At 55.1% G+C, this 16,774-nt stretch overlaps 1 protein-coding gene across 1 annotated transcript in view; it reads right to left on the bottom strand.

Moving 5' to 3' along the window:
- VASP (vasodilator stimulated phosphoprotein) overlaps positions 1 to 16,774 on the bottom strand; it is a 68,043-nt gene that overhangs the window by 39,608 nt on the left and 11,661 nt on the right. The gene's annotated exons all lie outside the window — the stretch shown is intronic.

The following is a 16,774-nucleotide window of genomic DNA, read 5'->3' as shown; positions in this document are numbered from 1 at the left end:
TCCCTAAACCAGCGTTTGAAGGTGAAGGGAGGAAAATCTTCACTTTATAAAAGAGGGAAAAAATACTCGAGGAGGTTAAGTGACTTGCCCAGGATCCCATGGCAAGAAATTCAAACCCAGAACGTTAAACCCCAGAGCTCCTACTCTCTTCCTGATTTCTGAGAACTGCCTGGTTCAGTGAAACTCCTTGAAAAACTTGGGGTTTGGGATTATTTGAATGGTAACGGTGATATTCTGGGGAAGCTTCTAAGCCTTGCGAACCTACCTGTCTGCTCACAGTGTATATATTGTTGTGACCCAGGCTCAGAGGGGTAGAGCTGCTTACCTGAGGCCTCCCAGTTAGGAAACGGGGTTCAGAGTTTAATTTGGGTATTTGGGATGCCACAGCCCCCAACTCTTAAGCACCCACTGGGAAGGGTCCCACCTGCTGCTTCACAAATCTCAGAGATCCGGTACTTCCCTCCCAGTGCAGAGCCTAACCCAGCACCGGGCATGGAGGGAAAAGCCCTTTGAGATTGTCGAAGCCCAGAGAGGGGGAGTCCCTGGCTCAGGGTCACACAGCAGGTCTGAGGCAGAGCAGAAGGGGGTGAGCGGACCCTGATTCCCAGCAGAATCTTGCTTCCCTGCTTTGATCGTGGGGAGGGGGGAGGGAGATGTGGAAGGGACACAGGGGGCAAGACGGGGAGTGGGGGGAGGTCGAGGTTTCCAGACAAAAGCCCAGCCTCCAGCCTGCCCTCCACCTCTTTCCCCCACGCCCCCTCTGTCTGCTAGCAGTCTGGGGGACAAGGACTAGGAGATGACACAGCAACCACCAGCAGGCAGTGACTCGGCCCCGGCAGCAGACAGGGAGTGACCCCACGTTCCCTGTCCTGTCCAAGCCCCTCATCTCTCCCGCAGAATAAAGGAGACACAGGGAGGCACCCTGGCTGCCCAGAAGTCTTCACACCCCAACACAGGTGGCCCATGCGTCCACATGGCCACTGGCACGTACTCACAGGGTCATGCGGGCATTCAGATATTCACCCCCAACCGGCAACACACATGGCCCCACACGTCGAAACACACTGTCATGTGGGTCCCCAGCACACATGACCCGCACACCTTCGCTGTGGATGCACACGGACGCTCTTCACACAATCATAACAAGGGCTAATTCTTCCTGAGCCCTCATATTCATTTCCTTCCTTCTCACAACACTCCTATGGGGTAGGAACCCTCATTCAACCTGCAAGGAAATGGAGGCCCAGAGAGGTGAAGTCACTTTCCTAGAGTCACACAGCCCAAGAGCAGCAAAGCTGGGATAAGAATGCAGCTCATTGGCTTCAGAGCCCGTGCTTCTACTTTATTTTATTTATTTATTTATTTTTCAGATTTTTATTTATTTATTTTTTTAAAAGACTTTTATTGATTTATTTGAGAGAGAGAGAATGAGAGAGAGCACATGAGAGGGGTTAGGGTCAGAGACTCCCCACCGAGCAGGGAGCCCGATGCAGGACTCGGTCCAGGGACTCCAGGATCATGACCTGAGCCGAAGGCAGTCGCTTAACCAACTGAGCCACCCAGGTGCCCCAGATTTTTATTTTTAAGTACTCTGTGCACCCAGAGTGGGGCTCAAACTTACAACCCCGAGATCAAGAGTCACATGCTCCACCTTCTGAGCTGGCCATGCACCCGGAGTCTGTGCTTTTAATTATTAAATGAGTTATGTAAGTCAATATGTTCACATGCAGATGGTCACGCTCATGCAGACACCCGGCATTTAGGCCCTTGACGCGGACCCACAATCTAGGTGGCCTGGGTTTACATTCTGGTCCCACCACTTAGTCGTTGGGTGACCTTGAGTTAGTGATGTCTGGAGCTTCCGTTTCCTCACCTGGGAAAGGAGGATAGGAATCGTGCCCAGCTCATGGGGCTGGTGGGGGAATATGTGAGGTGCATATCAGGAAAGCTTCTGGAACATGCCTGGCACATTGTAGGGATTTGTTTTGTTATTAAAACAGAGCCACCCTGACCTTTGCAGATATAGACCCTCCCAGAGATGTCCAGCCAGAAGCAGAGATACACAGGGTCACATTATAACTCTCTTGAGCCATGGATACTTTTGTTTTCATTGCCTTCTTCCTCCATAAAGACGTCTTTGAAATTATATTTTATGGGACGCTTGGGTGGCTCAGTCGACTGGGGGGGTCTGACTCTTGATTTCACCTCAGCTCATGATCTCAGGGTCATGAGATCAAGTCCTGCATCGGGGGCCCTGCACTCGGCAGCGAGTCTGCTTGAGATTCCCTCTCTCCCTCTCCCTCTGCCCCTCCCTCCCTCTCTCTCTATCAAATAAATAAATAAATCTTTTAGAAAAATAATAAAATAGGATTATTACAGCTACATTGGTATAAAGGCAGATAATACTATATATTAGAATATTTTCTTTTACCTAGAAGTTCAGGGTTTTTTTCCTTCTGATCTTAGGGCCCCTAAGATTATCATAGGCCTTAGTACTGCGCCCTCTGTGCCTAAGGGAAAAGTTGGACCTGGTGACCACACACACACACACACACAGAGTCTCACTCAAACACACACACAGATATGCACACCTTGCCCACAGAGCATGGGGTGGGCAAGGCAAGTCTTTCTTCATGGGGCTCAACCCCAGGGAGCTTCCAGGAGGAGGAGGACTGGAATGTGGGGGAGAGGGCAAGACCTCCCGCATTCTGGCTCCACAGGGCTTGGCTCTGCATGGGGAGGGGGCAGGGGGAGCCCTCAGCCTTCTGCCCCCACAGGTGGGGGCTGGGGTGACAGTACCAGCTCCCCCTTGCTCAGAGCAGCCTGTAAACAGCCCTGGGGCCAACTCTGCCAAAGGCGGGCCCCAGCACATCCTTCCATCTTTCCTTGGGCAAAACTCATGCTACCCTGTGCCTCAGTTTCCCCATCCACAGAGCAAGAAGGCTGGATGACAGTGGGCGCCGAGAGTCCTTTCAGGCTCTGAAATTTAATAGTGAAAAGGAGGAGGAGGAGGAGGAGAGCAAATGCTTAGCAGGCTGTGCTTGGTGTTTTCACGCATGTAACCCCAGTTAATCCTCACAGCGCGCCAGCCGCACAAGGAGGTTGTGTTTTTATCCACATTGTACAGATAAGAAACTAAAGGAGGTTAAGCCTTCTTAGTTGTTTGTGTGATCTTGAATCAGCTGGGGAATCTGGTTACAGCAGAGATCTGGTGGAGCCTTTGGTATTTCCAGCACGCCCCTGGGTGATGCTGGGGCTTCAGCCGCAAGAGAAAGGTCTGTGGGTGTTTCTGCGGCATGGAGTGGGGTGAGGGGGGGTGTGTGCCCCGCTGTTGTGACTGTCACCTCTGTGACTGTAGGGCCAGGCCGGTTAGTGACTTGCAGGCTCCTTGGTACCCAGCATGGAATAGTGTTACTGGCTAGCTGGGCCAGCTCCCCACTGAGCCGTCCTGGAGGCCTCCTGGAGGTGGTGTCTGTGGCATTTCAGGGAAGCCAGGTGGTCTGGACTGGGGACTCCTAGCTTGACTTTCCCAATTCACTTGCTTTTGGATTTCAAACTCCCCATTCACTGTGGCCCACAAGGTCCGGCATAACCTGGCCTGTGCCAACTCTCCATGTTTTAGACGCCGCGGTCTCCCTCCCCATCTTCAGGTCTTTGCATGTACTCTGCCCTCTGCCTGGAGCACTCTCCCTGTTGCTGCCTTAGCCTATAATCTCCTCTTCCAGGAAGCCTTCCCTGGGGAAGCCCCTCTCCCAGCTCTGCTTCTCTGGGTTTATCACCCTCTGGGGACTGGGGCTCTTTCCCCCACTGGGCTGTACTGGTTTTGAGGCCTGGGCTGGGGCTGTCCTGGTCACTGCCATGTCCCCAGCACAGTGCCAGGCCCTCCGTAGGCCCTCAATAAATATTTGTGGACTAAATGAATCTTCACCATTCACTCATTGGTGCATTCAAACTCTAACAGATTGTCTCAGACAGAAACATATCTGGGCCTCTCTGTTCCTTTGCCATCATGCGGTTGGAAGGGGGATGATGTTCTAGACCCGTTGACAGGTGGGGAGGCTGCATGTGGGTGTCGGGGCCTGGTTCCTGGCGTCGATGAACAGTCGGCCTCCTTGTCCTTCCTGCCTGTGTCCAAAGGGGAACTGAGCTGAGCTGGTGACCTTGGGTCTTTCCAGGGGTGGGTTGGGGTGGGGTAGGGTAGACACATTTTTCAGGGATGCGAAGAAGGAGGCTTGGTTTACAGAATCCAAACCGTGGAGACAGAAAGACACACACACACACCTTTCACTTTTGTCTGCATGGATACACAGAAGTCAATGCCCAATCACACACACACGGAGCTAAACACACATTGCCGTGTGGACACATCACAGAGGTGCGCATACACCCAACCACACAGATAGGACAGACACACAACTCCACACGCACAAACTGGCAGAGCCAGGTAAGACCCCCAGAGCTGCGGACTCACAGAATTTCTTAGATATCCACATTTGTGCTGAGATGCACCCACAGATGCACGGGCCCAAAGAGCCTCTGTGGACTTGCTCAGAGTTGCATAAAAACCTACAGAACAAGGCACACAGATACACGGAATCACACACCCAGCTTCCGTGACTGTGTCCGCTCTCTCCCACGCGCGCTCATACTGCTCACACACACAGTTCCACATATGTGGGCCTGCAGACAGAGCTAAGCAGAGGCTACTCTCAGCTGCTGGCTTGTCTCAGGCCCCGGGGCCAGGGGTGCTCTGGACCGCCATCACTGTGGGGGCTCACTTCTCATTCACCCGCAACCCAGACCAACCCAGTGTGATGGTGTGTCTGGTTGTAATCACTCCAGGCATGGGGTGGCAGGAGTGTTCCTTAAGGTTGGAACAAGCCAGGAGAACTTCCTGGTAGAGGTGACTCTGGACAGCCACCACCAAGTCCTGAGAAGATTTAGATAAGGAGTGAGTCTCTGAAAGCACTCTCTCCCAACCGTGGACATGCAAGACCAAAGAAGGGCAAGCAGGAGAGACTGTGGGAAGCTAAGAGGAAGGACCAGACCAAGGTGGTGAGGATGACTGTTTTGGAGACCTTTCTGGCTGGACTTAGGATGAAAATAATGAGTGGTATTAATAATAGGGCAGCAGTCATTTAAGAAAACTGACCATGTGACAGGTGCTACGTTATACAGAACCACTCTATCTTCTATTTTTTTTTTTTAAGATTTTATTTATTTATTTGACAGAGAGAGACACAGCGAGAGAGGGAACACAAGCAGGGGGAGTGGGAGAGGGAGACGCAGGCTTCCCGCTGAGCAGGGAGCCCGATGCGGGGCTCGATCCCAGGACCCTGGGATCATGACCTGAGCCGAAGGCAGACGCTTAACCAACTGAGCCACCCAGGCACCCCACTTCTGTTTTTTTTAAGTAAACTCCACACGCAGTGTGGGGCTCCAACTCATGACCCCAAGATCCAGAGTCACATGCTCCACTGAACGACCCAGCCAGGCCCCCCTAGAACCACTGTATTTTCTTGTTTAACTCTTCCAGTAACACTATAAGGAGGGTACTAGCTGTGTGACCCTGGGCAAGTAACTTAACTTCTCTGAGCCCCAGTGTCCTCATCTGTAAAGTGGGGAGAACAAGGGTACCTCCCTCCTAGCGTTGTTTTTAGGAGTGAGTTTATATGCAAAATACTTAGAGCAGTGCCTGGCAGAAAGTATGTTCCCCGCAAGTGTAGCTGCCCACGGGTGAGAAGTATTATTATCCCCATTCCCCAGATAAGGAAACTAAGGCCCGGAGCTCCTAGGGAACTTGCCCAACTTGCGGGCTTGTGTGGGGTGAGGCCCAGGTGCCAGCCCAGGCAGGGAGGCTCCGCAGCCCGGGGGTGGATGGCGGCTGGGCCTCTCCATCTGGGGTTCCGAGTGTGCGTGCCTGGTGGCTGTGTGTGTGTTCGTGAGCGTGCTTGCGTGAGCTCATTGTATGGAGAGTCCATTGTTCCCCGACCCCGTGGTTCTCTGCGCAATCAGCCAGTGCACCCCACCCCAGCAGGTCACCGAGGCGCTGCCCACAAGCCGCAGCCTCCCGGTCACACCCACATGGGCTTCCTCCTCCAGCTCTGGGGCCTCCCCACTGCTCTCCGCCCCACGCTCTCCCTCCTGCACCTCGAGGACGCCTGTGCCCCGGTGGTCTCTGCCGGTAGCCGCCCTGTCCCTGACTCAGGCCCCATGCCCCCTCACTGACCCCCAGGTGGCCTGCCGGCCCCCGCAGCCAGACGGCCACGTGGGGGTGTCTCGTGGGTGGGTCACAGCGGGCCACGTGCCCGCGCCCGCGGTGGCTGAATTCCACCTGTGATTCAGTCCGCTTGTCTGGGCTGCCGGGGGTGCCCTGGCTGGGTGATGTCAGCGGCCAGGTATGTGGCCCGGGGTTTCTCTGAGGTGACTCAGGCGCCGGAGCTACCCTTTTCCTCCTGCAGTAGACACTCTGGGCAGCTGTCCAGGGCCGGCAGCAGGCGGCCGCTTTGACACTCCCTTCCCGGCCCCTTCCACGCCCTCCCTCCGCAGCCCTGAGCTGTGGGAACAGCGGGGTGGGGGTGGGGGTAGGCATTTGGCAGGGCCCGGAGGTTCCGGGCCCAGCACCAGCCCTGCCAGCCCACCAGGCCTTCCCCACCTCCCCGCAAGACCCAGACTCACAGGTTGTTGCGGGATGAAATTCACTCACTCATGTATTCATTCAATCAGCCGTTTCAAACATCTACTCAGCAAGTCCTGTGTCAGGCACTGTAGACACTGGGGACAGAGCTGGAAACAAGACAGAAAGAAATCCATCATGAAGCCCCTAGCGGGGTCTACACACTGTACCTTAGGATCATTGCTAGTGTTACCCACCCCCCCACCCCCCAAATTCCATTCCACAAGCCTGCAAGACTCAGGCTGGTTTCTCCTCCTCCGGGCAGCTCTCTAGACAGTTCCAGCTTCTTTTAATCCTTAGCCCCTAACAGCCCTTGGAAGAAGTCCTTTCTGGAATCTGATGGTCCACCATCCTGCCTCAGCAGATGCTCTTTCTTCTCTTCAACTGTCTGCATGCCCCATCCCCTTGAAGGATCTGTACCTGTACTCCTCCCACCCCCAAACTCCACCCCTCCTCAGCCTTCCCCAGAACCTGAGCTTGGCAGCAATGATGTGATCGGGCCTTGTAGACCCCAACTGCTCACTGCATGCCTACACCAGAGCGCAGACTTACGGACACAGCTTCATTTGGCCACAGTCACTTCTGGAAGAGGTCTGTCATCATGCCCATTTTATAGAAAGGAAACAGACTGAGAAGTATTTTGGTACCCACTAGCTCAGGACCACACAGCCAACACCTGAGTCTGTAACGTGAATTCTGGACGTGTGCATCCAGGGCCACACAAAGAAGAAGTAATACTGCTGACAATCAAAAGTGATATTTTGGTAAATGTTTATTTTGTGCCTGGCACTTTCTAAATGTTCTCTAGATGAACTCATTCACTCCCCACAACAGTCCCATGAGTGGGCCGATTATTATCCCCATTTGACAGATGAGAAAACTGAGGTATGTAGAGGTCCTAATGCTAAAACAGAGAGAACCACGCAGTTGAAGTCCACAATATTGACGGAGGCCCTCCTATGCGTCACACAGTGTGGTGGGTGCTGAAAATTAGAGCTGCATGGCCAGAAGCAGTGCCCCCTCCTGTGATCCGAGCCACACACAGGAGACCACCACCCAGAAGCACAGAACCACCCACACAGTTACACCAATGTGTGCACTTGACATGAACACACATGAATCATTGATTCATTTATTCAACGAATAATTACTGAGTACCTACTGTGTGCAAGGCAGTGCTGGGGACCCAGCAGTGACCACAACAGCTCTGAGCCCTGCCTTTATGGGGCACACAGTCCAGTGGGGGAGACAGACTGTAGACAAACAAAGGTATGGCTAGAAATTATGATAAATGCTGTAGAGAGAACTCTAGCGATAATCTGCTCACAAAAACAGGGACCTGCATATAGTTAAATGCAGATGTCATATACGAGACCCAGAACGACACACACACAAGGAACCAGAAATGCAAACCAGAGGCAAAACCATACATATGCACAGGTACTTACACACTTACTGTTTCACATAGGACCACATGCAGAGACACAACCACACACACACATCCACAGTTACAGTTAGCAGGGCTCCAAATACCCATATATCCAGATACACAAATGCAAGCTGGGGAAACTCTCAGTCCGGTAGTTAGCTGGTCTCTCACACACAAAGGAAGCCCTCATGATCGTACTTTCACACAGGAAATACCCGACGTACATGTTGTCACTGGCCGAGTCATGCACCTCCAGTCACATCCATTCACACTGTCACACACCCAATTTCTTCTCTCTGCTTGGAGATTCGCCCCAGCCCTGGTCACATGAAGCTACTGGATGGGGGGTGAAGGGGGGGGTGGGAGTTGGGAATGAGTTATGTGGACAGCATCGCGGACACAGGATGGAAGGACCGCGGGGCTGCCTGATGAAAGAGGCTCAAGAAGGACAGGCAAGAGAACAGACCCCGAAGGGAGCGGGGAAAGGAACGGGAGGGAGCTCTCACGCTGTGGCTCCAACTGTGTGTGCGAGTACAGGTTTGTCTCCACCGGTTGGGACCTCCATAACAACAGTGCACCCAGAAACCCGGGAGTCTGAGGCAAAAGCCTGTGTCTATTTTGGTTGTTATTGTTTGGGGGAATATGAGACAGCCACGGCGCGGGAGACGCTGGACAAACAGACATGCCGGGGAGGAGGGTCCCAGACGAACAGATACCCGAGCGGAGGCGGTCCCGAGTCAGACGGGAGGAGCGGGCGACAAGCAGACGGCGGCTGTCTAAAGGGAAACCGGCAATTTGGGGACCCGGTTCTCCCCCGCTTCCATCACCGCAGCCGCCCCCCCACCCCCCACCCCAAGGGCTCCCGGTCGGCCCGTCTGTCCGCCCGGGCCGGTCCTGGTTGCGCCCTGTACGGCCGCGCAGCCCAGCCGGGACAAACAGCCTTCACGTTGCTAAGCGACGGCGTTCCACAGCCCGTCGCGTCACCGCGTCTGCGCGGGCGGGGAGGGGGGCCGCGCGGAGACGGCGGCCGCGTCGTTTGTTGACGTTGCCTGGCAACCACGTTGGTGCTGCTGGGCAACGCCGGCCGACTGTTCGCTCTCTTAAAGGGGCAGGAACATTTTACAGGCGCGGACCCGGCAGCGAGACTGAGGCGCTGAAAGGAGAGGAGAGGGTCCCTCCCCAGACGTCGGGGAGGTGGAGGGGATTGGAGGACGGATTAGGTCCTCCGGAGCAGAGAAAGAATATGAGGCGGAAGCTCTGAACTAAAGTATTTGAGATGTTAGTGTTAGATGTTAGACTGATTGCACGTGTGCATAGGCGCACTGTGGACACGTCCCTGGGGAACGGGTGGCAGCGATAACCGGCCAGACAGACCTGGGTTCAAATACCCGCTCTGTGACCTTGGCCTGTGACTTCCTTTCTCTGAGCCTCCTTCCTTCCTGAAATGGAGGTGATAACACCTCCAGAACTGAGACTCTGTGAAGTCCTGTTAAGTACTTAGTACGTCGTAAGTGCTCCGTACATAACGGGTACAATTGTGTTATTTAATAACTGGGTTCTGTCCCTACCTCACTGGGTTTTGGAATAAATGAGATGGTGTTTGTAAAGTACTCACTGCAGCACAGTGCATTCAATACATGGGGGGTGGGGGGCGTTGTCTTATTACTAGTGTTTGTATTTCTCCTCCTCTGGAAAGAACATCAGAGGGCATTGACAGTCATTGTCTTTCTCAGTGCCTTGGGGTGCAAAGACTATGGAATCAGGCAGATATGGTTGGAATTCCTGTCCTGCTGGATCCTCTCTGTGTGACCCAGAGCAAGTCCTTGCCCTCCTGTGGCCCTCTGCTTCCTCCTCAGTGAAACGCGTGATCGCTCACATCTCACAGAGTCACTTCCAGATAATGGTCCTGGGTGAGGGGGGTCCCCTCTAGTTGGGTGTGTCGGGTCAGTGCCCCATGTCTGCAGCATGACTCACAGGGCTATGTTATGTAAAGCTCCTAGATTCTGCACAGAGGGCAGGTTATATAAATGCATTTAACGTGCATCCTACATACCGGGCCTGGGGAGGAGACCTGGCTTGGTAAGCTTGTAATTGCCAAACCATGGCCCAGGCTGCTTCCAGGAAGTAGGGCCTATAAAATGTGGGCCATGTGTATACTGTCTCATTGAAACGAAAATATTCCCCTCTTGGGGTATCTCTAGCCCCCTAAATGGCTCTTACACCCTGCCTCTTCATGTGTGTCTCTCTCTGCGTCTTTCTGACCCCTATCTCTCTGTCTCTGTCTCACTATCTCTGTGCATCTCTGCCACTGTCTCTGCCCCCCACACCCCCCCCAAGTCCCTTTCTGGGTCTCTACCTACCCCTTTTCCTGAGTCTCTATTCATTTCTGGGTCTCTCTCTCTTTCTGATTCTTTTTATTATTATTATTATTATTATTATTATTATTATTATTATTATTATTTAACTCCCAAACTTGTTCCCAAAGGGATTCCACCAATTCCAGACAGCACGGAGCCCCTCACAGCGGACTGCTGTGTGACACTGGGATGGGGCTTCTGTTCTCTGAACCTTTGCTATTTCCTGGGTGCAAAATTAAGTGGAGTAACTAACTCATGCCAACAGAGGTCCTAGTCACCTAGGGAGCTTTTTAAAGGTGGCTTTCTCCAGTCCCACACCCAGAAGCTGTGGGTCAGAGTCTCAGAGAAAGAAGCAGCAGGGATTATAACCTGTGAGATCCTCCCTGGATGCTTCTGATCAGCTGGACAGAAATGCTGACCAAGGGCTTCCGACATACCTATCCCGGCGCCAGGTTCTGATGCCACATAATAGGTGAGGAGACATGTGGCCAGGGACAAGAGTGATTTCCACTGCAGGTAGAGGGTCCTGAGTGTGGAGATTCGAATGACAAAGACGGAGTGGGGGTGAGGGCGGGGTCAGAGACAGAGACAGCAAGACAGAGACTGAGAGATTGAGACAGGATAGAGTCAAAAGGAGAGGAAGAAAAATAGGGGAGCATAAAGAGGTAGAAAGGGACAGAAATGCCGTGTTTTCGGCACACTGCCCGGAAACGCACCTCCACTGGAGGGCCACGTCGCTGTCTGCGTGCGAGTGTGGGACCGTTGAACAGGTTGCTGCAGGCAGCGCTGGGGTGTGCCAGGATCAGTGCTGGGATTAAGTGTGGGAGGCAGATGCCAGGCTGGGAGGTTCTGGGTGGACCCTCTCTGCGTGTACCTGCCTGCCTCCAAGCAAGTGTCCCGGGCCAGCATGGGTGACTGGCTGACAACCTGAACACCCCTCGGGCAGCATTCCCCCATTGGGTCACCCCTCTCAAGCCCACCAGGTATGGCCAAGGAGGATCTTGCTCCGGGGGTCCTGGGGCTCACGTGGAGGAGTTAGAGTGTAGCTCCAGGCACTGAGGGTGTTGTGAGTTTGACAACGGTACCATCTGTGGAGGCTGACCGAGCTGTGAGTCCTGAGGCAAGCTGAGTGATTTCTCTGGGGCTCAGTTTCTGCATCTGTGAAACGGGGGTGATACTGACTTCTACGGAGATGATGTGAGCACCAGCTAACATAATGGTAATGACTGCCATCTACTGAGGGCTTGCCATGATCATGCTTGTCAGCAAATTCTGCAGCTCCGAGTTCAAACACCTCCAGAATCGGATCCCTGCGACCCCGAGTCCAAGTCACCATCGCCTCTTACCTGGACCATCGCCTGGGGCTCCTCGCCCATCTCCCTGCCTCTCCCCTTGCCTCCCAAAGTCTATTCCCCACATACAGACCCAGGGATGCTCTTCAAATCAAAGTCCGTTCATGCCCCTCTTTTTGCTCAAAACCCTCCCATGGCTCCTGACTCAGGCAGAGTAAAAGTCAAAGGCCTCACTATGGCCCATAAAGCCCTGCACAATCTGACCTTACTCCTTCTCCCTTGTCTCTGCCACTCCCCTCCCCTTGTTCTCTCTGCTCCAGCCACACACTGGCCTCCCTGTTCCTCCAACTGGCCAGACATGTTCCCACCTACCGGCCTTTGCACTTGCTGCTCCCGTGACTGCCATCGTCTTAGCCGGATGCCTGCATGGCATCCCCCTCACCCGCCTCTGGTCTTTGCTCAGACATCACCTTCTCCTGTAGGCCTTCCCTGACTACCCTGTTTAAAATGGCAAATCCAACCCTCCCTTTCTCCCCACTTCCCCAGCACTCAGTACTTTCCAAGGCGCTGTATACTTCGCTTATTTATGCTCATGTACTGTTCACCACCTCCCTCCCCACCCCCAAAGCAAGAGCTCCCGGGAGATCTTTGCTCCTTCACTGTGGTAGACCTAGCGCTTACAACTGCTCCCGAGATCTTTGTCTCCTTCACTGTGGTAGACCTAGTGCTTACAACTGCGCCTGGCACATAATGGGTGCTGGATACAAAGCTGCTGCATGAATGAATGATGGACGGTATGAGCCAGAACTGTGCTACGAGCTCTAAATCGGTGAATTAACTGAGCGTCACCACATATGCTAAGTGCTACCCATTTTACAGACGCGGAAAGGGCAAGTCCCTGTGACAAAAGTGCACAGGCCTGAGGTCAGAGGTAGATTATCCTGCCTTCAGAGGCGTCCCTGCGGGCGTGGGGCTGGCTGTGTTCATCTCGCTATCTCTGTGTTTATTTGGGGGGGGGGCCCGTCCTTGCTCGCTGTGCCTCGTGGTCTCTCTTAATCACCGCGTCCCGGACCTTTCCCCGTGGCTTCGGCCTCCACGAATTTCTTCTTGCTCGGGGGCCCCCAAATCTCCAGGTCCGCGTTGCTGGCTCTCTCCGGGTCTCTGCGCCCTACAGGCCTCTGGGCGCGAGGGCCCCGGGCTCCAGTTCGGGCCCCAGTCCGGGCCCCGCCGCCTCGCCGCCACCCGGCCCCGGCGCGGCCGGGCTAGCTCGCTCGGGCCGCCCCGGGGCGGGCGGGGCCTGTTGCCCGGAGACCAATGTTTTGCCGCCGCAAACTGGGTCTCTGGGCCACCGCGGGGGGGCGGCCTGGGAACCCGCGCCGGGCATGGGAGCGGGCCGGGGAGGGGTGCGGGCCGGCCGGGCCTGAGGGCGGGGAACGGCCGGGAGGGAGGGACGGCTGTCGGGAGGGAGGGGGTTGGGGGGGGACGCTACTGAGGGCGATGAGGTTGGGATATCCGGGCAGTTTCGAGAAGAGGGGACTGGGGACTGAGATTAGGGACGAAAAAGAGGATTAGGGGTCAGTTTGAGGGTGGTGGAGGTGGGGTTTGGGGAAGATTGAGATCATGGGGCAAGCTTGGGGTGGGCGGGCAAGGAAGGAGATTGGGAGGGCGGTGTAGGAAGGTGGAGGAGGAGTTTGAGGGAGCCGGAAGAGGAGCCCCGGCATGGGTGAATGAAGGCAGGCATGGGAATCTGGAAGTTTCGAGAATCACAGTGGCCGAGTGAGGGCCGGGAGCTGGCGGGGAGGCGGAGTGCAGAGGACAGATATTTGGTGGGTCGGGCAAAAAGCTGAGTTATAGGGGTGCAAGACTTGAGTGTAGAGAGTTTGGGGGGAGTTAAGCATCCCCCGAGGAGAAGGAGGAGGATGAAGGGGGCCGGAAACAAGGGTGAATCAGAGGAGGGAGCACCTCTGCCACTTCGGTCTCCTGGCGGGAGGGGCACTCTCCGCCCATTGTCCCCGGACCAGTCAGGACGTCCGGCGACATCCCTGGGGACGCGACGTCGGGTTGTGTAACACCGCCAGGCCCGGGGGGAGGGGCCGGAGTCGACTCCCGGTTCCTCTCCACGCCCCATCCCAAGGGAGGGACAAGGGTCGGGATCCCCTAGTGGCTTGTGACATCACAGTGGGCGGAGTCCACCAGAAGCGCGGACTCGTTTTCTTGGTCATCTCTCTGCCCCACCGGAGAAGCAAGGTCTGCGATCCGAGACCCGCGGTGGGGAGGGGTATCGCTCCGGACGCCTTTGGCTGAGGGGCCCTGATGGCCACAGCTTTTGGCAAGAGGGCAAACGGAGTCCCGGACCCCTTTAATAAAGATGTATTGAGAGGGCAGTGTCCCAGTTACCGTCCTAAGTGACAGGGACACAGCAGTGAACAAAGCATTAGTCCCTGATCCCAGCAGCCTTGGGCTGACCCGTGATTCTGGGCCCAGACCAATTCCACCCCAGCCCCACCTCCTTGAAGCCTGACGTCCCTCACTAGACACAGCCCCAAAAGATGGATCCTCACATCCAACCTCTGGGCGACCCTTCCCTAGTGCAAGGGGCAGAACACATCTCTCAGCTCCTGAGTCCCTGATCTTTGCATGACCGCCTCCCGGTCACCCCCACCCCCACCCCAGGGCCTGTCACTTCCTCCCATCCTCATCCCCCCCCCACTGGGTATGACTAGAGATGCCGGTTGTAACAGGCAGTTGGCGAATCACTCAGACGTCACATCAGCCCTCTGTGCTATCACTCTGTCCCTGCAATGTCATCAGGCAGCCCCAGTGTCCTATAAACACCTCTGGGGTCCTGCGGGCCTGAGGAGGGGGTGCTGCCCCGCTGTCAGTGGGAACTCAGCTGCCCTCCCCCCAAGGAAGTGATTTCATTCCATCCAAACTCTTCATCAGAAGCCTCTGGAAGCCACCTTTCTGGCTACTCTCACTCCTCCTCCAGGCAGCCTTCCTTGAACTCTCCACTGTGCTCTCTCTCCCCTCCCCCTTCTAGAGCCCCCTTGTCGTTTCTGTTCCCCGGGGGCTCTAGACTCTGGCCTTATGGACCTTTTCTCTCTGACCTCACCAGTTCCCATGCCTTCAATTTTGAAAAGCTGTCAGAGCCAGGCAGGTGAAAGGACCTCCATGCACCTCTCCAGGCCTCAGTTTTCACTTCTCTAAGATGGGCACAGCACTGGTGCCTGGCCCACTCACTGAGTGGTGATTTGAGCAAGGGCATTGCTGGGCCGGATTTAACTCAGGCAAGGAAGGACATGGTGAGAGCTCTTTGAATCCTATTGGCCAATATACCCAAGAAATAGCTAACAGTGAGAAATGGGGATCAGAGGGAGGCAGGAAATGTACTTCTTCAAGGTATGACTTTGATTTTGCCAATACATTTTCCAAAAATTAAAAAAAAACCTCACTATTTAAAATTTACCATCTCTGGACTGACTTAGGAACTTATCTGGGTATCTTCCACCCACACCTGCTCCTTCCTCCTCCTAGGCCTCATCTCAGGGGAGACCCCACCGTCCACCCTGACACCTGGGCAGGGACCTGGGCCTCCTCCCACGGGCTCCCGTCCCTCCACAGTCTCTTGGCCACCAAGTCTGGTCCTTCCTGCCTCCTCTCTCTCATATCTGCTCTGTCCTCCTACTCCCCTCCCCAGCCTACCTCCACAAGGCTGGAAAGATCTGACTAAAGCATAAATCTGTCCTTGTCTCTCCACTGCACAGAACCTGCCATGACTCCCCAGTGCCCTTGGGGGAGTAGTCCAGGCTCCTCAGCATGGCCTACAGGACCCAGTTCAGTCTGGTCCTTGCAGACTTTTCCAGCTTCTTAATTCCTTGATCCCAAATACATGATTCTTCATGCCTTAAAGGCCTTCCAGTTCAGTCCCTTTGCCTGGTGGTGAGGTCCCCCAGCAATCCAGACAACAAAATGAACGGGCACCTGGCTGAAGCTTGGTGTCCTCTAGGGTCAGGGACCTTACCACCACTTGAGGCCTTCCATCCACAGCCAAGCAGTTCTGCCTGAACCAACATCTGTCCACTACACCCTGCTTCCCGGGGCCACACAGGACAGGCAGTTCCTCTGTCCTATGATGTTTCAGAGACTAGAAGATGTCGGTATTGGCTTTGAACCTTTGGAAAATGCGGTGTAAGATTCCTTGAGGCTGATTCTTGGACTAAGCACTGAGAGTCACAGGATATCAGAATAGGAAGGTGCCTTAGAGGATCCAAGTGCAAAGGGGACACCTAGGCCCAGAGGAAGCAGGGTTCTGGCTGTCCTACTCCCTGTCCCCAGGCCTGGAGCTGTTGTGTCCGATCACTGACTTGCAAAGGAGGAAAGAACTGTAGGGGATTTAGGACTGGGAACAAAACAGTGAGTGCTGGGCTGTGCCCTGACTCTGACGACCCCAATATTGGTGACGGAAGACCCGTGTCTTGGCCCCAGCCTGAATCCTAACGCTGGGCATCGGGTGAGGAAACTGACACAGACCCAGACCTAAACCTACCGGGTCCACTGTAGAAACAAACCAAGAAGTCAAAGAGCCTCCCCACCAACACTCAGCTTGTCTGATTTCCTGTGATCTCCCCATCTCCCCCGCAACCCACCCCTGCCCGTCAGAAGTTGGGCTGAGAAACGGGATGGGGAGGGGGGCAGAGGCAGATTCAGAAAGGCAACAGATCGGTGCTGTGGCTGAGGGAGAATAGGGCCAGGGCTCCGGGACGGGCAGGTTGAGGGCTGGGGATGAATACCCGTTGGGGACACGGTCGCAGGGCAGGGCTGGGACTGAAGATTGGGAGAGGGAAGGGGAGAGGAGGGCCAGCGGTCAGGGATGAGGGATGGAGGGGAAGCTGAGGGTGGACGGGGACAGGAGATGGGCAATGCGAGGGGGGCAGTGTGGGGGGGTGAAGCCAGGCTGGGGACAGGCTGGGGGCAGCGCGGTGGCCAGGGCGGGGGGGCGGGTACCGGCCGGGACTGCGCG

Source organism: Leptonychotes weddellii, chromosome 16, assembly GCF_054177405.1.
Source record: "Leptonychotes weddellii isolate Sample4059 chromosome 16, ASM5417740v2, whole genome shotgun sequence".
In the NCBI taxonomy this organism is placed as follows: Eukaryota; Metazoa; Chordata; class Mammalia; order Carnivora; family Phocidae; genus Leptonychotes; species Leptonychotes weddellii.
This window is presented reverse-complemented; position numbering and strand designations above follow the sequence as displayed.